The sequence below is a fragment of the Gopherus evgoodei genome, chromosome 5 (assembly GCF_007399415.2).
Source record: "Gopherus evgoodei ecotype Sinaloan lineage chromosome 5, rGopEvg1_v1.p, whole genome shotgun sequence".
Classification (NCBI taxonomy): Eukaryota; Metazoa; Chordata; order Testudines; family Testudinidae; genus Gopherus; species Gopherus evgoodei.
The window spans coordinates 65,923,055-65,950,887 of record NC_044326.1 but is presented as its reverse complement, the minus strand read 5'-3'; the positions used below and the strand labels follow the sequence as shown (position 1 = coordinate 65,950,887).

At 42.0% G+C, this 27,833-nt stretch overlaps 1 protein-coding gene across 12 annotated transcripts in view; it reads left to right on the top strand.

The window, feature by feature from the left end:
* The window catches only part of TENM3 (teneurin transmembrane protein 3), a 2,266,571-nt gene that overhangs the window by 347,554 nt on the left and 1,891,184 nt on the right, over positions 1–27,833 (top strand). For all 12 annotated transcript variants that reach the window (XM_030563289.1, XM_030563287.1, XM_030563282.1 and 9 more), the window contains exon 3: positions 1,988–2,038. The gene's annotated coding sequence lies outside the window, so the exon portion shown is untranslated. The remainder of the gene's footprint in view (positions 1–1,987; positions 2,039–27,833) is intronic.

Here is a 27,833-nt window from a genome sequence, read left to right as displayed (position 1 = left end):
ATACACACAGATTTCCCCCTGACTTCTTCCTCCCACCAATTCCCTGGTGAGCACAGACTCAGTTCCCTGAAGTTCCCCACTAAAGAAAAACTCCAACAGGTCTTAAAAGAAAGCTTTATGTAAAAAGAAAGAAAAATACATAAAAATGGTCTCTCTGTATTAAGGTGACAAATACAGGGTCAATTGCTTAAAAGAAATATGAATAAACAGCCTTATTCAAAAAGAATACAATTCAAAACACTCCAGCAACTATACACATGTAAAATACAAAAAAACATATAAATTACTATCTGATCTTTTGTACTTACAACTGGGAAACAGAAGATTAGAAAGCAAGAGACAGAAATCCTCTCATAGCCGAGAGAGAGACAGGCAGAAGACAAAGAACTCAGACACAAACTTCCCTCCACCCAGACCTGAAAAAGTTTGGTTTCCTGATTGGTCCTCTGGTCAGGTGCTTCAAGTTACCTCTTTCCAGGTGTAAGAGACATTAACCCTTAGCTATCTGTTTATGACAGTTATACATGAAAAGTAAATACAAAGCTCAAAGACAATATTTTTATGTGATATTTCAAATGATTTGAATGTATGAAGAATAAATCTTAAATCACTTTATAAAACTTTTAACTTTTAGGGCCAGATTCACTGGTAACTTCTAGCTGATCTTCTGCAGCTGTAGAGCAATCCAGAGCAATCAGAGCATACATACCTTTCAAGATATAATTGTCTGCTTTCTATCACTGGAGCAGAACAAAGGCACAGTCCTCAAATTACCCAACCCCTTCTTCCCTTTCTGGGTATCACTTCCTTTCCCTCCCAGTTGTCACCTTTTTGACTTCTCCATTGATAAGGTTTCCCCAAGGGATTCCAAACTCAGGGGTTTGGCATTGGTTCCAGGCTGTATGAGTTGGAGTAAGTCAGCCAGGAATAGCACTTGTGGGGTAACCCTGAATAAAAGTAGAGGCAGAGAGACAGGCTTTTCTTGAATCCAGTGCTGGCTGGAGGAGATCAGTAGAGGATTTCTGAGCAAGTAGAGTGTCTGAGTGCTGCATGTTCCTATCACTGCTCAAGGAAACAAGACTTTTTGTATACCTATCTCATAGAACTGGAAGGGACCCCAAAAGGTCCTGGAGTCCAGCCCCCTGCCTTCACTAGCAGGACCAAGTACTGATTTTTGCCCCAGATCTCTAAGGGGTCCTCTCAAGGGTTGAGCTCACAGCCCTGGGTTTAGCAGGCCAATGCTCAAACCACTGAGCTATCCCTCCCCCATATTTCTGTTATATGTGTACACACCAAGGATTACCCTGGCTCTACATGAGCAATTACTCCTCCAAACAGAATTACCCTACAAAGCCCAAAACTTTATCTTTCCCCTGTGCCAAATGGATAACTGTACCTTACATACTTCAAAAACTTAATATGTATGTCATTTGTATCTATAAATCAAGTAGCTAAATGCCTAAATACTGTCATAGTAATGCACCTAGAATTCACTGGAGGTGCAAATTAAATGCTTGGCTGAGACACTTTTAAAAATTTGGCCCAGAGGATAGCGGGAAAATGCTATACTGCAATTGTCAGGACAACTGAATTTTCACTACCCGCATGCTTGTTACTATCTGAGGAGATAATGCGGTTTGTCATAAGACTTCACTGGGTGGTATTCTATGTATTTTCAGAAAAGGAAGGAAAAGAAAGCTCACCCAAATGACTTGGAGCTGGATTTTAAAGGTATATAGATACCTAGAGATGTAGATAGGTGCCTATACACTTTTGAAAATCCCACAGGGCACCTAACTCCCACTGAAATAGTAGATCTTTTAGTTATTAACATTAAACAATGGATACTGATTGAGGTTAATGAATAAATATGATTGCCAGTATTTACATTGAAGTACTTTTTATGTTTGCTGAGTGAATAGAGATTTGTTTATAGTTAAAGTGTTGAAATATCACTAACAATAAATTATATGTTCTGTTTTAACAGGTAAATGTTCCATTTTAAGGGTATCCCGAAGGTGGGAAAGTCTTTCAAAAGGTAAGGACCTTTTCAGAAATACTATACTAAAATGATCATGCCTTCTGACATATCTGTTAGAAAAGAAACTGAAGAACATTAATTCTGCATTGACTATATGACTGATAGTTTTGTCGACCCAAAACAAAGACTATGTATTATTTATTATCATAGGCTTTGGCTTGGTGTTAGTTGTGCTCTGTTTAAAATATAGTACAAGCTGTTATTCTTCTTTTCTTTGTAAGAATAATGGATTAACTTGATAGATTCAGAATAAGTGCTTGCTTAATGGAAGTAAAATATAGACAGCATGTAGCAGTTTGATTACACTAGTTTTTGTGCGAGATTAAATAGATAGTAAAGAAAACTACTAGGGACAAAAAATGTTCATGGTTTTGAGCAAGAAGTTTTTTGTGGAATGTTGCAAGCTACTGATTTTGTTTGTTTGTTTAAAATGTGACTCTCATTCAGAAAAGGAAGACATAGAGACGTAAATTACCTGTCTTACTTTTACTATGCTATTGAGAAATACCATGCATTGGTGTACTCGCCCTCTGTCTTTTTCCTTCTCCTCCACTTTCCCTCTCTCTCCCTCAAGATATTATTCAAACATTTAAAGTACAAGGCATTTATGGACAAATTTGATTTCAAAAGTTCTATTTCACATTGAGAATTCTTTAAATTTTGACAAAATATTTAAAACTGAGAAAAATCACCTGGATCTTTATCCTGCCCAAATTCTTTGTTGTGGCTCTTCATGATTTTGATGTGATCATTTCTCTTCTGGCAGTAGGTGATTAATTCCTTGAATTGGCAATATACAGGTATAGCAGTCAAGAAAATGGTATCATAGAGACTTTACTGATGATCTTGCCAGCCTCCCCAAGGTACTAGTGCATGGGGCAGCATTTTCTTCTGATTGGATATAATTTAGTCAGGGAAGACAATTAAAGGGATTGTGGTCTGTATAAAACTCTCTCCCTGGAACAGAACTGTTGACCAGAATGAAAGTAAGAGCAACAATCTGATTTCTTGATCACCTCAGGCCCGCAGAATTTAGCAGTTGAGAAGAGACTGAAGTCTCTCCTGCTAACCAAGAGTCTATCAGTAATGTGAGAGACAGAAATCCCCCTCAACTAGCTCTACAAGTCTCTGAAGCAGAGCAGGAGAGTGCTGTAGAAAGATCAGCCTATTCTATAGTCACTATCCTGCTTCCACAGCCATCTGGGCCTTGTGCTACCTGGAAAGAAACTGATTTCTGATGAATCCTTAAATAAGTGGCTTCTTGTGCAATGAAGAAATAAACAATTCTAAAAATTGCATTGGTAGAGGTTCCTGACCTGGATGGGTCTCCTAGTTCTATAAGATTATTTGATCATGCTCTTTTGTTGTGTATGTCTCTTTCTTGATTAGATTCCACTCTCCCAATCTCATATATTGACTATATCTCATCCTGGTGCATGTTTGTGTGTTTGCAATGGTTTAGATTAATCATAATTCCAGATCTACTATAACTGAGTGGTTTCAAAATTCTCAAAGTGTGTTATAACTAATGAAAATAAAAATGCATGATTGGAAATTCTAGAGAAAATCGTAGTAATACAAGAGGGATCATGTTTGTGCTGTGTGCCAGAGTCTCTCCACCAGGTCTTTTCATTATATAGAAATATTCTTTTTCCCTTCTCAGATACTACAAATAGGCTTTGGTCTTGCTAGGAATTTAAACACAATATTAACTCAGATGATAAAAACAGTCAAAAAAAGAAAGAAAATAGCTTAGTGATAAATGAGACTTTAGTTCCCTTTGAAGAAAGAGAGTGCTGTAGTTTAAGAAGGATCCTATCTGACATTACTGAAAATGAAAAAGATGTAAAAGGACATATAGTATGAGGTTGAGAAAATGCATGCCACCACTCTGACAGGCATAGCTAACCACAAAAAGAAATCTATTCAATGTAGGTAGTTCAGGAGAGAGAGAGGGAACCCCCCCCCAAAAAAAAAAAAAACAACTAATGATACTGTAATCCTCTTGGAAACTTTATTGCTTATTAAATAAGCCAGTACAGTAAGTTAAGTAATAAGTCTCTAGTTATCATAACCTAGTCCCAGATTTGGACCTTAGTGTCCAAAATATGGGGGTTAGCATGAAAACCTCCAAGCTTAGTTACCAGCTTGGACCTGGTAAAGCTGCCACCACCCAAAAAATTAGAGTGTTTTGGGGCACTCTGGTCCCCCCAAACCTTGCCTGGGGACCCCAAGACCCAACTCCCTTGAGTCTCACAACAAAGGGAAATAAACCTTTTCCCTTCTCCCCTCCAGGTGTGCCTGGAGAGAGACACAGAAGCAAGCTCCATGAATCTAAACAGAGGGACTCCACCCTCCCCGTTCCCTGTCCTGGAGAACAAAATTACCAAGAGCTAATCTCTCTTCCCCCTTCACCCAGAGGGAATGCAAAGTCAGGCTAGTAAATCTAACACACACAGATTTCCCCCTGACTTCTTCCTCCCACCAATTCCCTGGTGAGTACAGACTCAATTCCCTGGAGTTCCCCACTAAAGAAAAACTCCAACAGGTCTTAAAAAGAAAGCTTTATATAAAAAGAAAGAAAAATACATAAAAATGGTCTCTCTGCATTAAGGTGACACATACAGTGTCATTTGCTTAAAAGAAATATGAATAAACAGCCTTATTCAAAAAGAATACAATTCAAAGCACTCCAGCAACTATATCCATGGAAATACGAAGAAAACAATAGAAACCTTACTGTCTTACTATATTTGTACTCACAACTTGGAAACAGATTAGAAAGCAGGAAATAGAAATCCTCTCATAGCTGAGAGAGCATACAGGCAGAAGACCCAAGAACAAAGGACCCACACACAAACTTCCCTTCACCCAGAGTTGAAAAAATCCTGTTTCCTGATTGGTCCTCTGGTCAGGTGCTTCAGATACTTCTTTCCAGGTGAAAGAGACGTTTACCCTTAGCTATCTGTTTATGACACACACCCCAAATTGCAGACAGTGGGGAAGCTCACTGGCAGCGATTTCCTCCTAGAACTTTAAACTAAACAGATTAATACAACACATGCACCGTTACATATACCACTAAGTATATAACTAACAGACTTTTACAGTTTAAGAACACTTTTTAACTACTGGATTCTGGGAAACTCTCACGGGAGAGTGCATCCGCTACTTTGTTAGAAGCTCCTGAGATGTGCTGAATTTCAAAATCAAAATCTTGGAGAGCTAAACTCCAATGAAGAAGTTTCTTGTTGTTCCCCTTGGCAGTATGAAGCCACTTTAGCGCAGCATGGTGAGTTTGTAGCTGGACTCGCCGTCCCCAAACATATGGGCGTAGCTTTTCCAGGGCGTACACAATGGCGTAGCATTCCTTTTCACTGACTGACCAGTGACTTTCCCTCTCAGACAGTTTCTTGCTGAGAAACACGACAGGATGGAAGTTGTGATCCGTTGCTTCCTGCATGAGAACTGCTCCTATACCACGCTCAGATGCATCCGTGGTTACTAGGAATGGCTTGTCAAAATCTGGGGCCCTGAGCACAGGGTCAGACATGAGCGTTGCCTTAAGTTGGGTAAAGGCCTTTTGACACTCATCAGTCCACTTAACTGCATTTGGCTGGGTCTTTTTGGTCAGGTTGGTCAGTGGGGCAGCGATTTGGCTGTAGTGTGGTACAAATCACCTGTAGTACCCGGCCAAGCCTAAGAATGATTGGACCTGCTTCTTGGACCTTGGGACAGGCCACTTTTGGATAGCATCCACCTTGGCCTGTAGGGGGTTTATGGTTCCTCAACCCACCTGGTGCCCCAGGTAAGTCACTCTGTTTTGGCCTATTTGATGCTTTTTGGCCTTAACAGTTAGTCTGGCCTGCCTGATGCGCTCAAAGACCTTTTCCAGGTGTAGTAGGCGTTCGGGCCAGGAGTTTGAAAAAATGGCCACATCATCGAGGTAGGCAACTGCAAATTCTCCCAGTCCTGCTAGTAGACCATCTACCAGCCTCTGGAAGATGGCGGGTGCATTTCGAAGGCCGAAAGGAAGGACATTGAATTCATACACCCCCGCATGGGTGACGAATGCTGATCTCTCCTTGGCAGGTTCATCTAGCGGTACTTGCCAGTACCCCTTGGTCTATTGTAGAGATGAACTGGGCACGTCCCAACTTTTCCAATAGCTCATCAGTGCATGGCATTGGATAGTTGTCTGGACGAGTTACCGCATTTAGCTTACGGTAGTCCACGCAAAAGCGTATTTCCCCATCTGGTTTGGGTACCAGAACCACTGGAGATGCCCATGCACTGGTAGATGAGTGGATTATACCCATCTGTAGCATGTTCTGGATCTCCCATTCTATAGCAGCTTGGGCATGAGGAGACACCCGGTAGGGTGGGGTTCTAATGGGGTGAGCATTACCTGTGTCAATGGAGTGGTATGCCCGTTCAGTCTGTCCTGGGGTGGCTGAGAACAATGGGACGAAGCTAGTGCACAGCTCCTTGATTTGTCGTCGCTGCCGACGTTCCAGGGTGGTTGAGAGGTTCACCTCTTCCACGCCACCGTCTTTTTTCGCTTCTTAGTAGACACCGTCAGGCCACTCAGCATCATCTCCCTGGACTGTAAACTGACAAACCTGTAAGTCTCTGGAATAGAAAGGCTTGAGAGAATTAACATGGTACATTCTGGGCTTTAGTGAGGAATTGGGAAATGCTATGAGGTAGTTCACAGTTCCCAGGCGCTCTTGGACCGTGAATGGCCCTTCCCATGATTCTTCCATCTTATGGGCCTGTTGCGCCTTCAAGACCATAACCTGGTCTCCTACCTTGAAGGAACGTTCTCTGGCATGTCTGTCATACCAGGCCTTTTGCTCTTCCTGAGCATTCTTTAGGTTCTCTTTAGCAAGGGCTAAGGAGTGTCGGAGGGTGCTTTGTAGGTTGCTTACAAAGTCCAGAATGTTAGTTCCTGGAGAAGGCGTAAACCCCTCCCATTGCTGCTTCACCAACTGTAATGGCCCCTTAACTTTGTGACCATACACAAGTTCAAACAGTGAAAACCCTAAACTGGGATGTGGCACAGCCCTGTAGGCAAACAGCAACTGCTGCAACACTAGGTCCCAATTATTGGAGTATTCGTTGATGAATTTACGTATTATGGCCCCCAAAGTTCCACTAAACCTTTCCACCAGGCCATTGGTTTGATGGTGGTACGGGGTGGCAACCAAGTGGTTCACCCCATGCATTTCCCACAGTTTTTGCATGGTCCCTGCCAGGAAATTAGATCCTGAATATGTAAGAATGTCGGAGGGCCAACCTACGCTGGCAAAAATGTCTGTTAGGGCCAGGCACACAGTGTTAGCCTTGGTGTTGCCTAGAGCTACTGCTTCTGGCCATCGGGTAGCAAAGTCCACTAAAGTCAGTACGTACTGCTTTCCTCTGGGTGTCTTTTTCGGGAAAGGACCCAGAATATCCACAGCTAATCGCTGAAATGGGACCTCAATTATGGGGAGTGGCTGGAGAGGGGCCTTGACCTGGTCTTGAGGCTTTCCCACTCTTTGGCATACCTCACAAAACCGGACATACTCGGCAACGTCCTTGCCCATCCCCTCCCAGTGGAAGGACTTCCCTAACCGGTCCTTGGTTCTGTTCACCCCAGCATGGCCACTGGGATGATCATGGGCTAAGCTTAAGAGCTTCCCTTGGTACTTAGTTGGAACCACCAACTGTTTTTGCGGCTGCCATTCTTCCCGGTGTCCACCAGAAAGAATCTCCTTGTATAAAAGTCCTTGGTCTATAACAAACCGGGATCGATTAGAAGAGCTGAGAGGCGGTGGCGTGCTCCGTGCTGCCGCCCAAGCTTTCTGAAGGCTGTCATCTGCTTCCTGCTCAGTCTGGAACTGTTCCCTTGAGGCTGGGGTCACCAGTTCTTCCTCAGACTGTGGACTTGGGCTTGGTCCCTCTGGAAGCGATGTAGGTGATGGGGTTGTTTCCGTTGCTGGTGAACCGCTCTCCGCTGGTGCACCTGAGGGTATTTCAGGCTCTGGCTGACTTTTGGGTATAGCTGTCAGTTGCTTCTGCCAGTTCTGGCTCGCTGGCACCCTCTGGCGTAGAGTTTGAAGATGTGGTTGCACTTGCTGGTGCGGGTTGCTGTTCCAGTTCCGGGCCTGGGACTGGAGGTGCTGTGGCTGCTTCAGTGGTTGGCATGGAATCCGGGTCCACTACCTCTGTCTGGGTCTCTGGTAACACAGACGGGGCGTCTGTGGACGGCTCAGGAACAGGAATGGGTCTGGAAGCTTGCCTGGTTTGGCTACGTGTAACCATTCCCACTCTCTTGGCCCGCTTCACCTGGTTGGCCAAGTCTTCCCCCAGTAGCATGGGGACAGGATAATTGTCATAGACTGCAAAAGTCCACATTCCTGACCAGCCTTTGTACTGGACAGGCAGTTTAGCTGTAGGCAAGTCTACAGCTTGTGACATGAAGGGGTAGATTGTCACTTGGGTCTTTGGGTTGATGAATGTGGGGTCTACGAAGGATTGGTGGATAGCTTACACTTGTGCCCCCGTGTCTCTCCACGCAGTAACCTTCTTTCCGTCCACTCTCAAATTTTCCCTTCGCTCCAAGGGTATTTGAGAGGCATCTGGGCCTGGGGATCTTTTGGGTGATGGTGGTGTAATGAACTGCACTCGGATGGCGTTCTTTGGACAGTTGGCCTTGATATGTCCCAGTTCATTACACTTAAAGCATCTTCCATCTGATGGGTCACTGGGTCGAGGTGAGTTACTGGAGACTGGTGAGGTGGAAGAATAGGGCGTCTGTGGCTTGACTTGGGTTGTATGTGGGGTCTTTGGCTGTCCTCGGTTGTAAGGTTTATGGTCGGTGTGCCCCCTGGGGTATTCGTTCCCCTTAACCGTAGCTTTCTTGCTTTCTGCCACTTCCATCCATCTGGCTCCAATCTTCCCCGCCTCAGCGAGATTTTTGGGTTTTCCATCTTGTATGTACCGTGTTATGTCCTCAGGAACACCATCCAAGAACTGCTCCATTTGTATGAGGAGGTGCAGTTCTTCCAAGGTTTTAACATTGTGTCCTGATATCCAGGCCTCATAATTTTTCCCAACGTAGTAGGCGTGTTTGGGAAATGACACATCTGGTTTCCACTTTTGGGTTCTGAAACACTGACGAACATGATCCGGGGTTATCCCCATTCTGTATCTGGCCTTGGTTTGAAAAAGTTTATAGTCGTTCATGTTGTCCTTAGGCATTTCAGCTGCCACCTCTGCTAAAGATCCACTGAGCTGTGGCCTCAATTCCACCATGTACTGGTCTTCAGGGATGCAGTACCCAAGACAGGCTCTTTCAAAATTTTCCAAGAAGGCCTCGGTGTCATCACCTGCCTTGTAGGTGGGAAATTTCCTGTGCTGTGGAACCATAATTGGCGAAGGGTTGTTAGGATTGGCTGTGTTTTGCTTAGCCTTTTCTAATTCCATGGCCTGTTGGTGGGCTTCCCTCTGGAGTTCCAGCTGTTTTTGGTGGTCTGCATCTTTGGCTGCTTGCTCTCTTTTGTAGGCTGCCTCTCTTTCTCTTTCTCTCAGCTCCATCTCTTGTAGTCTTTTTTCCAGTTCTCGCCTGTGTTCAGCTTCTTTGATTTGTGCTTCGGCCTCCATTTTTGTCTTGGTAGGCATGGTTCCTGTTTTCTTGTGTTGGGGTGCCCTCCGGTGTTTATTGTCTGAACTGCAGGCTCTGTTGCCTCCTGGGGTCTGCCTAGCAACAGTGCCTTTTTCCCTTTCTTCCTCTAGCTAATGTTTTCAATGTAAAGTAAACCAGAAAAACCACTTTATTTGCATGTGTATAGTGCTGGTATGTGACTCCTAATGGGAGTGCTATTGTGTGACAAAAGACCCTTAATAGCTCCTTAATGGTTCCTTGCTTAATATGCAAGCCACAACTGCCAGAGAGAGCAGAAAAAAAAATTCTCTCTGGTTCCCTTTAAAACCAAACTGTTTCTCTCTGCTTAAAAGCCCCTAGCAGAGAAAAGATAAATATAATATTCCTACTGGCTTCTGGATTCTCTCTATCCCATCACTGCACACCATCTCATAACCTAGTCCCAGATTTGGACCTTAGCGTCCAAAATATGGGGGTTAGCATGAAAACCTCCAAGCTTAGTTACCAGCTTGGACCTGGTAAAGCTGCCACCACCCAAAAAATTAGAGTGTTTTGGGGCACTCTGGTCTCCCAAAACCTTCCCTGGGGACCCCAAGACCCAACTCTTTTGAGTCTCACAACAAAGGGAAATAGACCTTTTCCCTTTCCCCCTCCAGGTGTGCCTGAAGAGAGAGACAGAAGCAAGCTCCGTGAATCTAAACAGAGGGACTCCACCCTCCCCGTTCCCTGTCCTGGAGAACGAAATTACCAAGAGCTAATCTCTCTTCCCCCCTCACCCAGAGGGAATGCAAAGTCAGGCTAGTAAATCTAACACACACAGATTTTCCCCTGACTTCTTCCTCCCACCAATTCCCTGGTGAGTACAGACAATTCCCTGGAGTTCCCCACTAAAGAAAAACTCCAACAGGTCTTAAAAAGAAAGCTTTATATAAAAAGAAAGAAAAATACATAAAAATGGTCTCTCTGCATTAAGGTGACACATACAGGGTCATTTGCTTAAGAGAAATATGAATAAACAGCCTTATTCAAAAAGAATACAATTCAAAGCACTCCAGCAACTATATCCATGGAAATACAAAGAAAACAATAGAAACCTTACTGTCTTACTATATTTGTACTCACAACTTGGAAACAGATTAGAAAGCAGGAAATAGAAATCCTCTCATAGCTGAGAGAGCATACAGGCAGAAGACCCAAGAACAAAGGACCCACACACAAACTTCCCTTCACCCAGAGTTGAAAAAATCCTGTTTCCTGATTGGTCCTCTGGTCAGGTGCTTCAGATACTTCTTTCCAGGTGAAAGAGACGTTAACCCTTAGCTATCTGTTTATGACACTAGTCTTGCAATATTAGCTGATATTACATTGTGAGATAATTATGTTTCTCTTTCTTTTAATATAATGGTGACTGTAAATGTTCACTGCAGTTGAGAAGACGTACTGTACATTATAAATTATTTTCGTCAGGACCAAATAATCGATGCCAGTCCTTGCTGTTGTACGTATATGAGGCATTATATCATGACAAAACAGCTTCCCAAGTGTACAATATCTATTTATTTTTTCAATTTAGATTGTGAATTAAAATTATTTCTATAAAAACGTATGATCCTCAAACATAAAAGAACAGATATGCATCCTGTTATATATAATCTTTGCAGAATGAAAACAGGTACTCAAAATTCCCACAAGAATATCTCAAAATATAAATATGTATATTTATGCTCCATGTATTTGGTGGGAATTTGACAGATTTACTGCATTTAGTGGATCTAAGGCATGATCATATAAACATTTGGGAAATATGTTTTTGCAACAAACTTTCAAGCTTCACTGTTAAATCTACTGTATTGAGCCTGATATTGAAGTATTCTGTACTTCCAGGTTTGTTTGATCTTGCCAATTTAAAAAAAATATATTTTTAAAACGGAATCATAGATTTTAATGGTTCTTAAGCCATGAAAAAAAATTGCCCTCACAATCTCATAATGCAAGGGCTAGATTGAACCCAGCCCTATACAGAAATGCAAAGGGACAATGGGAGGAAAAATGAAAGAAGCCTCCCCACTAGCCATGTAGTGCTTGTGAGAGAGTTAAGCACAATCTTGGCACTTGCTTTCTCCTTGAACAAAGATGTTATTGCTGAGAACAGTGATAGAAACCCCAATAAAGGCAGAGTCAGGGAGGGCAAGTATGTGGTGGCCACGGCCCTGCTCGTTCCTTCACACCAGCCTGCACAACAGAGCTTGGTACACTTGGGAGCACAAACCACACTCACAGAAAGGTCATTACAGCAGTCACCTTTTCTACACACTCCTTCAACGCTTCTGGGGGCATTTATTACCAGGAGGTAATGCTAAGGCAAATGATTGATTCACCAAGAAAATTGACAGTTATAACTGCAACAGAGCAATATTGGTTCTAGGGAAAAAGCCAGAGTCTTCTCCAAGCAAATGTAACTACCTCTCTCCACCTGCACTTTGTTTGCATGGGGGAATTTGGATAAGCATAGGGAGGGAAGACTAGCCTGTCACTATTATAACTATTTCCATGAGTATAGCAGCTTGGATAAGAGTAAAAAAAAAATCAAAAAAATTAAAAAAGCTTTACCTTTATTTTTTAGAAAAAAATCAGTGGAAATTTCTATAATCAAATACATTTCAACAATCTCTATTGCTGGTTGAAAATGCAAAACAGTGCAGGGGGTTATTATCACAGTGTAAATTTCCAATGAGAAATTTAATCAAGGAATTCAAATTCAAACACTTTTGACCCGTTCTACCAATGTGCAATACTTCTCAGGGCAGGAAAGAGTTGCAGAATGGTGATCACTTTACTGCTGATTTAAGTACATTAGGCCAATATCCTACATCCTCTGCTAAAATTTATGACAGGACTCACACAGCTCAGTCATGTTCACGTTGTTGAGGTTCCTTGGAATCAGGGCTTTGGAGCGGAGCCCGGAGCTGGAGCGTGGAGCAGCAGGTTTGTGTCTGGAGCCGGAGCGGAGCAATTGAAAAAAATAATTGCTTCAAATCCCTGCTTGGAATGGGGTAAAGAGAAAGCTGAGGGTGAAGCTTCTAAATCTGAGGACTTGCAATAAAGAAAGTTTTACAGTTCCAGGGTGACTTCTTGCATCCCCTCCACGGGCAACAGGACTCCTCAGGCAACAATGCTGCCATTGTCTTCACTACCTCTGTCTGGACAGACAGCCTCTGCCCCTGATCCTAAGAGGTACAGAGCACAAGTTAGTGGATAAACTACTTTCATGAGTAAGTGACTGACTAAAGGTTGCAAAATCAGGTAAACGAGCAAAACAGAACAGATGTTACATAAATTTGTACACTTACCAGCATGCCTGCATAGAAAAATATCCATTTTTATTATTTTCTGTAGCTGTGTTCAGCATTAAAAAGAGTTGTTCATTGCCTGAAGAAACTTTATATTGAAGCCTTCAAACAGCATTGTTATTAGTAAAATCTGATGGAAGTGCAAATACAGGCAAATGCAATAAATATTTATTTATGCCATGAATCATTGCCAAATTTTCTGTACCCTGTAGGCACATATATTACGTATGAGAGTATTTCAGTTACTTATGATTTCTTCTCTGTGCATTTGCAAGAAATATTAATGCAAGGATATGCCATACACTTTATTTAAAACCTCATTTGTCAAGTTGGTGTGTTTGAAGTAGAAAATATACCATTCTAAACACACGCGTTTGGTGCTATATGAGTTATTCTATTTATACAAGTTAGGAACAATAATTAGGGTGGGTAGAGCTAAAAGGTCAATGTGATTTGGGACTTCAAAGAGGTTGGAATGCTTGAGAGATTTTGTAGAAGCACCTACTTGGCTAAGGAGCCTAAATTCCTTTGAATTCAAGGATTTGTAATAAATCTATCAAACTGAGGGCACTACTATATGACTGGAGAATAGCAGAATGAGGTGGGGAGAAAAAGATCAATTAATCTGACATCAATAGGCTTTAGAACTAATTTTGAAAGAAAGATGAACAACATGGAGGTAAATGCAAAATGAAATAAGACTACATGGGTTAACCAAAGGTATACCAGCATTTTGTCAGATTAACCTCATATCTTTGATCAAATAACTGATATTTTTTGACAAAGGAAATGCAGTCAATCTAATCTATCTGGACATCAGTAAAACATTTGATATAGTATCATGTGGGAAATTATTAAGTAAATAGAGAAGATGTGGATTAGTATAAGAATTATAAGGTGAATACATAACTGGCTAAAGAGGAAATGACAACATGAGCCATGACAAACCTGCTAAAGGAGAACTGTTGGGATATAAGGGGTCTTACTAGTGGAGTGCATCAAGAATTGGTCTTTGAAGTGACTTTATTTAATATTTTCATTAATGATCTTGGCACAAAAGTTTGGAGTGTGCTAATGAAATTTGCTGATGGCACAAAGTTGGGAGGTATTGTCAATACAGAGGAGGACCAAAATATCATATAGGAAGAATGTGATGATATTAAGGACTGGATTAATAGAAATGGAATGAAAGTTAATACTATAAAGTGTAGGGGGTTAAAGAAAATGGCCCTAAATCAGGTTGAGTACTCATTTCAAACTGCCAAACAATTTCTGAGGTCTAACTCACCATCCATTATAGGCTGCAAGGAGAGTATACCAAAGGGAATCATGCTACACCAGAGTGTCTGCAGTGCTACAAGCTTCTCAGGCCTTGCATCTAGATGTCTTTCTGGAGTTTCTGCTCCAGCATACGTCACTACCAACCAATCTAGCAGTTAACCAGTGAGATGGTCTCAACAAGGCACTTGCAATTTATTTTGCTTTGACTTTTATATTGCAAAATTTAATCCTTAGATCAAACTAATAAAAAGCACCCTAAATATGTGATTATCAGTAAGCTTTTCCTGCACTCTTGGTGGCTTCTGTACTTCATGTAAATTTGTAAATATAGTTCAGCATCAGTGTTTATTGTATTGTTAAGCAGAAGATTATAAGAAAAGTCATGACCATTCATGTTAAGTGGCTTGTAAATTATCAATGTGCTTTTTACAAGCAGTTATATACTGTATATTGAATCCTGCAGGCCAATGAGAGAGTTAGGTAATCTAATATATACCTCTACCATTGCAAAATTGGCTCTTATAGTGTACTTTTTCTGTTCTTTGACCAGTTTTAAATGAGTAGAGTGATGAAACTGGCACCTTTTACCTTGAAGAGAGTACTCCACAGTCTATGAGATTTCATAGTTTGGAACATTTTTCTAATGTTCCACCTAAATTTTCATGCACTTAATTTAATCTCATGACTCCTATTTGTATCATCCTTGTCTTCTATGACACTATTCTCCCTTTGTGGTATTCACGCCCTTCAAATACTTCTTAATGCAGTATTTTCAGTACATTTATATTTAAATTACATTACATTTTATCAGCTTTGACTAGTTAAAAGAACAAAGCTATCTAACTAGCACTTTAATTGTTTTATATTTGGATCTCTGAATTTTCTCCAATTTAACATCATCCTGGTATTGAGATACTGAGAACTGGGCAAAGTATTGTAAGCGTGTCTCTAGAAAGAGACTGTCACTTCTCTGGACCTTGATATGAAACTTCTTTGTATGCAAATCAAAATTACTGTTTTTTCTCTCCTTTAATAGGGCAGAGCTCCCTCTAGGAGTCTATCATACTTCTTAATTTGTAGCAATTAGAGGGCTGTCATAGAATGTCAGGGTTGGAAGGGACCTCAGGAGGTCTAGTCCAACCCCCTGCTCAGAGCAGAACCAATCTCCAGACAGATTTTTGCCCCAGATCCCTAAGTGGCCTCCTCAAGGATTGAACTCGCAATCCTGGCTTTAGCAGGCTAATGTTCAAATCACTGTGTTTGTATATTTAGGATACTCTCAGTGAACCAAACCTCATCTGATGCTTTTCACTCAGTCCCTCTGGGCCATAGAAAATTTGGTATTTTTATTTGTACAAAGTGCTGCCTCTGACAAATCAGTCTTCAGGCTGTGTTTGCTGGTGGGTTAGTCAGCCGCCATTTGTGGCAAGTGGTCAGTGAGGTTGTTTCCACAGCACTGCGGGGCTTCCAAAGTATAGTGGGCCACCCAGAACCAGGATGTTCTTCTACACTGAACCCAGGAGATGAGGTGAAGCTGATTCCAGTGGTGAGTGTTCTCTGAAACAGACAGAGGTTGAGGGGACAGGTGGCACAGGTGATTTCCTGCCAAATTGTCCATCTCAGAATGTATTTGATGGGGACGGGCCTGAGCCTTGCGGGTAACAAATGGGCCAGGGCAAGGAATGGAAGTCCCAATATCTGTGTCAGATCTATCTGGAGGGTGCACCCCTACTGGAGACACTAATGATGTTGCACAGCTGCTGCAACCTAATCTGCAGTTGTTGAGACAACTTCAGCCATCTGTGCATGATGCGCCTGGCCTAGGGTTGCCAGGTGTCTGGCTTTCGACTGGAACATCAGCTCAAAAAGAGATCCAGGTGGCTTCGGTCAGCACCACCAACTGGGCCATTAAAAGTTGGTTGGCGGCGCAGCGGGGCTAAGGCAGGCTCCCTGCCTGCCGTGGTTCTGTGACTCCTGGAAGCAGTGGCATGTCCCCCATCCGGCTCCTATGCATAGGGCAGCCAGGAAACTCCGCACACTGTCTCCACCCCAAGCACTGGCTCTGCAGCTCTCATTGGTCAGGAACCTGCTTCAGTCTGGATCCTCCTCCCATACTCCAAACCCCTCAACTCCACCCCACATCCCAGAGCCCCTTCCGTAGCCTAAACCCCTTATCCCTGGTCCCACTTCAGAGCCTGCACCCTCAACTGGAGCCCTCACCCCCTCTTGCATCCCAACCCATTGCCTCGGCCCGGAGCCCACTCCTCATTCCTGGCCCCACCCTGAAGTCTGCACCCTCTCCCGCACCCCAACCACCTGAGCCAGACCAGTGAAAATGAGTGAGTGAATGAGGGTGGGGAGAGCAAGCAACAGAGGGATGGGGGATGGAGTGAGCAGTGGGTGGAGCCTCAGATAAGGGGTGGGGCATGGGAAGGGCCTCAGAGGAGGGGTGGGGCAAGAGTGTTTGGTTTTGTGAGAGTAGAAAGTTGTCAACCCTAGTCTGGCCCAGGTTCCAGGGAAGGTCCAGCATAGGCATGAGTTTGGGAGTTGGGAGGCAGGCAGGTGGGGCAGACCCCCTGCATGTGTGTGGGAGGAAGAGGTGTGGTTGAAACCCCTGAGCACATTTCAACTAACCAGTCATTAAGATGTATAACCTCCTGGAATAGAGGTGAGCTTCCTGTGTGGGCTGTGTGGGAACAGGGCACCGAGGATGCCCTGTCAGGCAGTCCTGAGTATGGTTATGCTGAGGTGGATGACTCAATGGGAGTTCACTTGTATCCCCTCTAAGGATACAATCCTGAGAGGGGAATACGTGGACATATTATCCTTCTTGCACAGGGAGGTGTTGACCAGAAAGTAAGCTGGGACAGAAGAAACGGAATAAGGAGTTAACCAAGTGGCCACGGATGCCTAGTACATGAGAAACTGAGAGGCTGCCTTCCTTATTTATGCAGGTTTACCCAGATAGAAGCCCTGCCTTGTTTAAGTATATGAATATAATCAGGCAGGCATACAATATGTTTGGGAGCATGTCTTGGTTTAATTATGATGAGCAGTTTCAATTAAAGGCAGCAACTCAAACAGGGATCCAGTGGGACATACCACATCACATGCTGTGGTTAGAGTGGATGACTCCGCGGGGTCCAGGAGTTCACATGAACGGTGGCCTGTTCCTTCCACTGCAAACTCAGGAGGAGCACAAGTCTCATAATATTTGCTGGGCATTTAATAAGAATGGTTGTTTCCTCAGTCCAGGTAGATTCAAGCATGTGTGCGAGATACGCTTTGGGACCCATTCAGCCCATTCTTGCCAGAGCAGTCAGGGACGATCACAAGAGGAAAATAGGATTAGGGTTAGCAGGATCTGGACACAGCCTGGATGTAAGGGGAAAAGAGAGGGAGGAGTCAAAGATGAGTGATGATGGTGTGTCAACTGTAACAGAAAGCTGAGGGTAGGGAGGGTTATTCAGAAAACATGGAAGAAAAATAAGGAGTTCGGCTTTGGCTATATTATGCACAAGTTGATAGTGAGATGACTAGAAGGAGATGTCACAAAACAAGTACCGATGTGGGAATGGATGAATAAAGAGAAGTCACAAGTGGAGAGGTAGATGTGTGAATCATCACTGCAGAAGATCTAGTAAAGCCACACAAGTGTAATCCAATTAGGAGAGTGAGAGTCTTAATCCTCTAGTGCTTGGCCACATAGGAAGATAACAGTCTATTACAGCTAATAAGAATTATACCTGCAACCTCAAGCAGTAAAGGAACATATATTTAGCATTAAAGGTCATTTTACAAGCCAGTGGTCACCAAAAAGGTTGCAAAGTGAGAAGAGAAAGCGCCCAATGACAACAGAAGAGTTGACAACTCAATGCCTCTGCAAATCATAATTGTGGAACAGAAGTGGATTCTAAATTAAACATGTCCCAAACCACTTAGGGCTTTATAAAGTCAAAGTCAGCCCCTTATACTCTACCTGGAAACTAATGGACATCCAGTGTAGTCTACGGAGAAGAAAGCCAAGTTCACATTCTCAATTATCAAGACTGCAGAAGTTTGTGATATTTTGGATAACAAAAATTTCTGTCAGTTTGTGCAAAGAAATAGTGTAGACTACATTACCAGCAAACATTTCTTAGGATAAGAAAATATCTTACTAAGAACTTTTTACAGGTAGTTTGATGGCCAAAACTCAAACCAGGTGTGATATTATTAGCAGGGTCAGCTCTAGGTTTTTTGTCACCCCAAGCGAAAAAAAAATTGGCTGCCCCCACCACAGCCCTGGGCTCACCCCCGCACTCCCCTGCTGCCCCATCTCTGATCTCTTTTCCCCCCCGACCCGCACCCGCCTGCAGTCCCAGCCCTGGGCTCTCCCCCCTGACCCGCACCCACCTGCCGTCCCGGCCCTGGGCTCTCCCCCACGACCCGCACCCGCCTGCCATCCCAGCCCTGGGTTCCCCGCCCCAACACACCCTGTGTTGCCCCAGCTCTGGGCTCCCTCCTTCCCCCCACCAGTGCCCCACCCACCAACTCCCTGCTGCCCCAACCCTGGCTCTCTCCCTCCCTCCCCATCTGCACCCTCCTTCCACTCCAGCCCTGGGTCACTGGTAACTTGCTCCCAGGGTGGGTCATTCAGCAGGAATTTTGGATGTGCACAGAACACAGACAGGATTGGTTCCCATATGGTTACAGAACTGCAGTAAAGTGGAACAATTTTCAGCTTGTGTGATTCAAGGCTATCTGGATGCATATTATAAGACTGTCCTCCATAAATGAGGAAAAGTTGAGGTGCCTTTATTATTCTTTTGTTCCACTCTTTCTATGGGGAATTTGCCAATGCAATATCACTGTCTTCCTTTTAAACCAATAAAAATGAAGGAAAAAAAAGGCAATGGCTGTTGAAAATAGCAATTCCAGTCCTAAAAAACACTGGAAAGCATTTCTTGCTCAATTTTATCCTACTCTTTTTTTACAGCATATTACAGTGGATCAGTATATTTGATTTGGGAGAAATGAAGTAACAGCTGCCCAAATTGAGCTTAAGCACTCCTGAATTTTGAGGTGTTCAAAACTGGAAGGCAGGTGCTAGATTCCCTTTCTGATTATTGGCTAAATCTGGAAAGGAAAAGTCAATTTCTGCTTCCATGTCTCAGAAGTGGAAATCTTCCCAAGTGCCTGGTACTGTATCTAAACCCACCCAGGTCCAGAGCCTCCCCTCCCTTACTTTTCATTTTAAATTCTAATGGGATCCTCATATCTCCCTTGCGAGGCTTCAGATAGAGAGGGGCACTGTTCATTTAGTCCACCCAATTCCTTCTTTGGGGACTGCAAGGTGAGGTCACGCCAGTATCCCTAATCCAGTCTGGGGATGTCTTCAGAAGGGGATATATGGGCCAAAGCCTTCTACTCCTTGGGCACACTTGTTCCCCATTCATAGTGCCTCCCTGCTCTAGCAGTGAGCTCTCCATTCAGAGCAAGCTGCAGCATGAGATTTCAGCTACCATACTCCTTCCCCCTCCCTTTCCTGTTGATAGCGGCCAAGGGAATGCTGGGAAATGTAGTTCTTTCTCTGCTCCATGGCTGGCTCTATAGGCAGGGAGCTAACTAAGGAACTACAGCTCTTATGGCCCCCTGTTGTTCTTAGCTCCCAGGCTGGATCCCTGCCAGCTGCCACCCCTGCAAGTGGGCTGCCCCAAGCAGCTGCTTGCTTTGCTGGTGCTTAGAGCCTCCCCTGATTATTAGTGAATACTGTCAGGGAACAAGAGATTTGGCTGGAATCACGAGGAATAATTCTGTACTTGGATGCTTGGACATAACACAATAAAAACTAATTAGCATCAACCTCAAAGGATATAATGATTGTGATTACTGTATTAGCAACCCATCCCCAAGTATATTCATGGGTTGCTGAGGGCAGGGGGGGAGGGGAATAGGAAAAAAATCAAGGAGAATATAAGGTTAAGCCAAGCATTAAGTTAACAGTTTTAGGACTTCCTTTCCAGCTCCTACTGTCAATAAGCAAATCTAATAAATGTTTCAAGAAATCTTATCTTCTTACAAATGCTAACTTTTAAAATATATATTCAGTTTAAATATACAGTGTAGCTCAGTTTCATGGCAGGGAGTAGTTACGAATGGTACATCACATATATGCAAATTCCCAAATTGTGCAAGCATGTACAGTAGTCAGTGCAGTCATAGATGTGCAGTTCAATCTGAAAATAAAGCCTCAGGATTGCTAGTAATGAAAATGATAAAAGTAAACATATTCAGCTTTAATTTGTTTTGTTGTATTAAAGTTTATAGTAGGACTACTGAAGAAAAATACAATGTGGTATGGAAAATATATGAGAGATAAAGTTAGAGATAAAGAAGCATATTACCGCCGGGGTGCTTTTATCCACTTGATTCAAAACTGGGACTGCAGGCATTGGTTAATTTCTGTAAAGAACAGGCTTATGAACAGATTTAAAATATACTGATAATAGTACAAAGTAACAAAAGCTTGTTCCAGATGTCACAGTACCTGTATGATTAAGCACCAGTTAGTTATGTGAAGTGATGCTTTGACAATAATAATTTTTGTCTTCCTTTCTGAGAATGCCAAAAGTAAACACTGTCAAAGATAGGTCTATAATGCAATAACCTTGAATGACTGCATAGTTAAACCATTAAATTATATTCCATAAAATAAGCATAGCTTGTTATTTATTCCTGCTGTATTTTCTGAATGTTTTCTTAGGTTTCTTACAGCCTCAGACCAAGATTGGTATAACATCTTGTAACATCTGCCAGCCATTTTCTTAAACTCTTTCTCCTAGCAATTATTAGATGGCATCAGAAAACTCTGATGCCAAGAGATTAAACTCAGTGAAATAATATAAAGTGCTAAAGAAAATTAGAATAAAAAAACTCTGCCACAACCATAGACAGCAGATGTTCTAAAGCCCTCTTTAGAAGTGAGATCTGCAGTCAGGCATTCTATGTGAGAGGAACTTTGGAATTTCCCTACATGTCTTTGAAATAGTTTGACTATGTGGACCATCAAATCCATTATTGACTGAAGATAGGGTGGGAGATAAGGGGTTTATAAGAGCTAGTGTTTGTGGATGTGCTGGGAAATTGGTTGGGTCTGATTTAATCTTTGATTGTTTCTGGTTTCTGATAAAAAGCAACTATTTGGTCTTTTGTGTGTGTGTGTGTGTGTGTGTGTGTGTGTGTGTGTGTGTGTGTGTGTGTGTGTGTGACTGTACTTGTGATGTATGTCAAAGACTCCAGAAGCTTGGGAAAGCCACATATACATAAAGCCACATATACAAAAATGACCCATTTAACATTTTTAATACATATATTAAGGTTTGGTTTTTTTTAGTTCTGAGAAACTAGAAGGAATTTTGCCGTAATATTTTTGCTCATTGACTTATGACTTTCAGAGTTCTTATACCACGGACTTAGAATGGGTGCATTTAAAACCAGTTGAAATAAAAGAAAAACAAGAGTGGCAAAGCAGAAGAATGTAGTTTCCCATTTATAAAGATAGTTGTCCCTGATGAATGGTAGAAATATAAGTTTCTCCTTCTCTGTTGATATGGCATGTACAAGCATCAAATAGGAAAGGTAGATCATATATTGCCATCCCTTTCAATTGGGCCGTTGTCCAGCTATACCGAAAGAAGGACAGGAGACACTTAATATGGATTTAATCAGACTGCAACTTTACTGTTGGATGTCTGGGACTACCCCGCAGATAAAAGTGTACAGTACAGGTAACCCCAGTTTATTCTGTAATTACCCTAGGGGGCTTTTACCAGCTCCCCATCTTTTTTTATACAGGTCCTCCAGCAAATCCATTGTCGAGACCTTACCATCACCCACCCCCTCCTTGTAGGAGGAGTAAGGTGGAGTATAAGAAAGGGGAATTGGTTCACTGCCATTCCAGCCATAGGAGCCCCAAACCCCACACTGTTCCATTCCTTTAACCAGCACCTACTTTTTAAGTCCTTTACCAGGTCGTTTATCTGGTCGCTGGATGCCTTCCCTATGGAGAATGAGGAGTGGCACGTTAAAGACTAACAGATTTATTGGGCATAAGCTTTTGTGGGATTTTACTCAGAAAGCTTATGCCCAAATATATCTGTTAATCTTTAAGGTGCCACCAGACTCCTCGTTGTTTTTGTGGATACAGACTTAACATAGCTACCCCTTTGATGCTTCACTTCCCTATGAAGTATCTGCAATGGACATCTGCTGCAAGGAGGCGCCAGCAATTAACTTGGCTGACTCCCCCCTACAACTAGTCGGGGTCCCAGACATCTACCAATGGCCTTGTGTATGGTATCCCAAAAAGCGTTACCCCCTAAGTTTGATAGGTGAACTCTCCTTCCCCGCAATGAACTCAATTGCCCTTTATACTATGCAAGGATCATCAAGGACTCCCACAACTGGGTTGTCAATGCCATGTACTGAAACATCTGCCCCTTCCTGCTGGGCCATATATGTGACCAGCATCCCAGACCCTCATATGCCACAGTTCCATAGCACCAGTGGCATCTACTCGAGTTAGTCGCTAGTCCTGGTGTTAACCCCTACACTCTTTTGAACTGCAAATGAGACAGAGCATCCGCTATGCCATCATCCAACCATGGGCACATGCTTGGAAGGAAAAGAAATGTTAAGGCTCAAACACTGTGACACAAATTCCCTCACTATCTTCATAATGCTGTGTGAGGTGGAAGCTTTTTATTGGGAGGGAGTTGTAATATGCCTGCACTTGTGTTCCTCTAGATACCCGGGAATGCTAATGTAGTGGAAGAGCCCTCTGTTTCGTCTTCTGCAAGGAGTACCCCCAAATGCGTCCCTCAACTGATATAAAATCAGCCTGTTATGATCATTCTCCTAACTAGTTGCTCTCTTCTTTGAATGCCCCCACTGGTTCCCCTTTCATGTCAGATTCAAGATTCTTCTTGTCATCTTCAAGGTCCTTCACAGCTCTGCCCCTCCAAGTTCCATATCAATGATGTCATCTTTGTATAAATGATGAAGCATATTTCCCCTTACACATGAAATGCTATCTTTGAGCTAGGTCACTAACCTCTCTTATTCCCTCCTCAAGACCTATTTCTACTGTGGAGCTCACAAGATATCAGACAAATAATGATAGCTAAGAATAGCTGTTGTTTGTTTATAAAAGGAATAAATATTTTAAAGATTCAGAACCAACAAGTTGTGCATATATCTAATTTGTGTAACCGCTTGGTCCTGTAATCAGTACCATTGTTTTCCACTTGCCAGTACCACTGTCTTCCCTTTCCCTCACCCCTTTCTGTTTGTGTGTGTCGGTCTATCTGTCTGTCTGTCCTCTTAGAGGCCATATAGTCTTGTGTCCTTTTACAGTGTTGAGTTCTGCATAACCCTGATTCTGACTGAACACTCCTGCAACATTACTTTTTGTAGGAGTTTAACAGTGAGGACAGTGTGAAGTGATTATGCTGACCATCCCTTCTAGGTCTAAAAGAGCCCTAATTGGGTGACTTTCAGGGACACACTAAGTGTTATCTATTATCTGACACTTTTGGGGGCTGAGAGGTATGGGATAGATGGAGTTCTGTTGGAACAAGGAGATGTATTATTTAAAAGGTTCATGGTTTTTATTTTGTGAGTAGAGGTTGATGTGAATTGGTTAAATAGCCCATATTTGGAGTATTTTGTGGGTTATCTGTATTAGCATCCAGTCTTTTAGATAAGCACTTCATAAATTGCCGTAAATGATCTTGCATTCCTCCAGAGCTATATCATGCTGCTCAGAACACCCTAATTAATTCAGATTCCAGTGACACTAGAGATGGCCAAAGCAATGCAAGGAGATTGACATCATCCCCTCTATGTCCCTCCAGTTACATGATTTTGACATTGTTGACATCCATCTCTATGGATACTTTTTTGTGGAGGTACCCCTGAAATGTGGAATTGTATACAATATGTGAGATAACAGGTCAGTCTGGTCATGCCTATTTGGAAAGTTAGTGTTGTTATAACCTGAAAGACATTTTAAGACATTTGAGATTTTTGATAACTGAGAAGTTGTTTTTCCTGAACAAATACATGAGAGTTTGTTTGCTTCATTGAAAGGAACACTGTGAGGAAGAGAACATTTGCTATTTGTTGCATTGTGATAATTGCACAATGAGATTTTGGTGACTTAGGGCACATCTTGAAAAATGAGCACTTAGTTAAATTCCTAAACTGATATTTTGGTGCTGGAATAATTGGACTCATTTTCAAAAGTGCTGGGCACCTGGCACTTCCCTTTGAAACGAGTGACAGCTACTGCATGTATATTTATATAACAGCTGTTACTGATGATAAATTGTGTAGTCAATTGTTTGACCACATTTTGGTTTGTTATGAAATATACCTAAGAGATCAGATAATCAGTGTCAGTCAGGTTTATTAATATGGTACAGGAACAGATTCTACATGATGCTCGTTTCTGAGGAGCTGCCCCATGCAGTGATGTTGAATACATCATATGCTGAAGGTGTGCTCCCCAAAGTTACATCTCTAAAGCAAGCCATCTTTTCATACCCTACTTGTTTACCCATAAAAAGTACCATGTATGTCATTTGAAACTAGATTCAACCAATCAGCTTTTTATCTTGTTGTTTTGGTACCTTGCATATCTTTGATCTTTGTTCTGAACCCACTATGCATTCCAAGTTATGATGCACTCTGATATTACATGCATTCCAAGGACTAAGGGTTATGCATTCCAGGTACTAATGGGCCTGTACTAAGATAAACAGATAGTGAGGATAACTCCCTTTCTATTGCTATAAGGAAACAATTATAGGTTTAAAAACTGGTAATTTTCCTATCTACTTAAGCTGAAACGTACCTCAGCTAATGTAAGGTATTATGGGATACTTAGCATAAGTGAACAGGATTATAACAAAGTTACAGGCTAACTTGGGGTATATCACTGATGTATTGATACTTAATATGTGTATTTAATGCTTAATATATGTATGCTTGCCAGCATATGTTAGTCAACAATTATGGTACAAGAGGAGCAATGCGTTGTAGTGGTCTGGACTTTAATCATAGTTTTGACATTGATTGCTTTTGAGGCATTAGGCAAATCACTTTTGTTCCACTTTCCTATTTGTAAAATAGGCGTAATTCTGATTGTTACTGTCAGGCGTCTCTTTCCCACTTTGAACTTTAGCGTCCAGAAAGTGAGGACCTGCTTATTCCCTTTTAAGCTTAATTCCTAGCTTAGATCTTATCACGCTGCCACCAACCCAAAATATAGTGTTTGGGTACACTCTCTGTCCCCCTAAACCTTTCCTGGGGAACCCAAGACCCAGATCCCCTGGGTCTCACAACAAAGGGAAATAAACCATTCCCCCCTCCTTTCTTCCTCACAGATTCTCCCCTCCCTGGGTTCCACTGGGAGATCACTATGATTCAAACTCCTTGAATCTTAAAACAGAGAGGAAATTCACCTTCCCCCACCTTCTCTCCCCCTCCTGGACTCTCCCTGAGAGATAGACACTGATCCTAACACAGAGAGAAATTAACCTTTCCCTCCCCCTTCTCTCCTTTACCCCACCAATCCCTGGTCTTACACAAGAATAAAAAAAAATCAATCAGGTTCTTAAAAAGAAAAGCTTTTAATTAAAGAAAGAAAAAAGTGAAAATTATCTCTGTAAACTCAAGATGGAAAAATGTTACAGGGTCTTTCAGCTTCACCTAGACCAGAGGGATTTCCCCTCCCAGCCTAAGTATACAAGTTACAGCAGAGTTAAAATCCTTCCAGCAAAATACACATTTGCAATTAAGAAAACAAACAAATGCCTAATCCGCCTTCTCTAGCTAATACTTACTGTTTTGAACATGGAAGACTGTTTCAGAAAGATTGGAGGAACCTGGATGCATGTCTGGCCTCTCTTAGCCCCAAAAGAGAACAAAACACAAACAAAAAACACAAACAAAGGCTTCCCTCCACCAAGATTTGAAAGTATCTTGTCTCCTGATTGGTTCTCTGGTCAGGTGTCAGCCAGGGTCACTGAGCTTGTTAACCCTTTACAGGTAAAAGAGACATTAACCCTTAACTATTTGTTTATGACAGTTACCTACCTCACATTAGTGTTATGAGAATTAATATGTTAATGTTTGGAACTAATTACTCCAGCAGGATAAAGTAATTTAAATATTAAAATCAATGGCTATAAACTATTTAGAAAGGATTGAGTGGGCAAAAGAGGAGGGAGAGTGACTCAATATGTAAAAAGTGGCATTACTTGTTTCTGAGTCATTGATAACTTGGAAGAAAATCACCTTGAATCCTTATTGATCAATGTCCTAACAGATAAAGCAGAAGACCGGATACTAGTTGGTGTCTGCTACAGGCCATCATATCACACTACAGAACAGGTGACTGCTTCCTTATGCACCTATGGGAGACTTCAATTTGAGTGACACATGATGGAGGTCTCATGTTGGGAGTACTACAATATCCTTGGAATTTCTAAACATTATAGATGACAATTTTCTAACTCAAAAAATGTTGCAGCCAATGTAGGGGTATTCCATATTAGATTGTGTTCTAACAGATAAGTGGAACTGATCGCAGAACTAAAAGTTAATGGTAGCTTAGCTTATCTCATGACTTGATCATGAAGTCCAAACCAGTAATAGATATACTTAAGGCTTTAGCCATTCCAATTTCACAAAACTGATTGTGAGACAAATTAGCTGTGAGGAAGAATACTTCAGAAAAAGATGAACAATAATTCAGAATCATTTAAGAAAATATTACAAATGACCAAAAGCCACACTTCCACAACTTAGGAAGAAGGCTGTGCTGGTTCAAAAGCAACCTAGTTTAGAGGGTGACTAAAGGCAGCTGTAAAAAATCAAAAAAAAATAATATCTAACAAATGAAAGAAAGGGGAAGGTGATAGTGATGAATATATATCAGAAGTTAGGAACTGTAGAAAATTGATAATGGAAACCAAAGGACTCAAGGATAAATCTATAGCTAGCATAGTCAAGGACAATAAGGAGGAGTTTTTAAAATGCATTAATAACAAAAAAAATCTGACAATTATATTACTCCTTTACTAACTGGAAATGGTAGAATTATTAATAACAATACAGAAAAGTCAAATCATTTTTTATTCTGTATTTGGGGGGAAAAAAACTCAGATGATGCAGCCTCATCATATGGTGAGGATAACACTCTTTCCATTCCACCACTATCTCTGGAAGATGTTAAACAAAAGCTACTACAGTAAGATTTTTTTTAAGCCAGCAGATCCAGATAACTTGCATCCAAGAGTTTTAAAAGAGCTGGCTGAGAAGCTCACTGGATTTGATTTTCAGTAAATCTTTGAACATTGGGGATGTTCCAGAAGACTGGAAGAAAGCTAATGTTGTGCCAGTTTAAATAAAGAGAGTACATGGGATGACCTTGATAATTATAAGCTTGTCAGCCTGATATCGATCT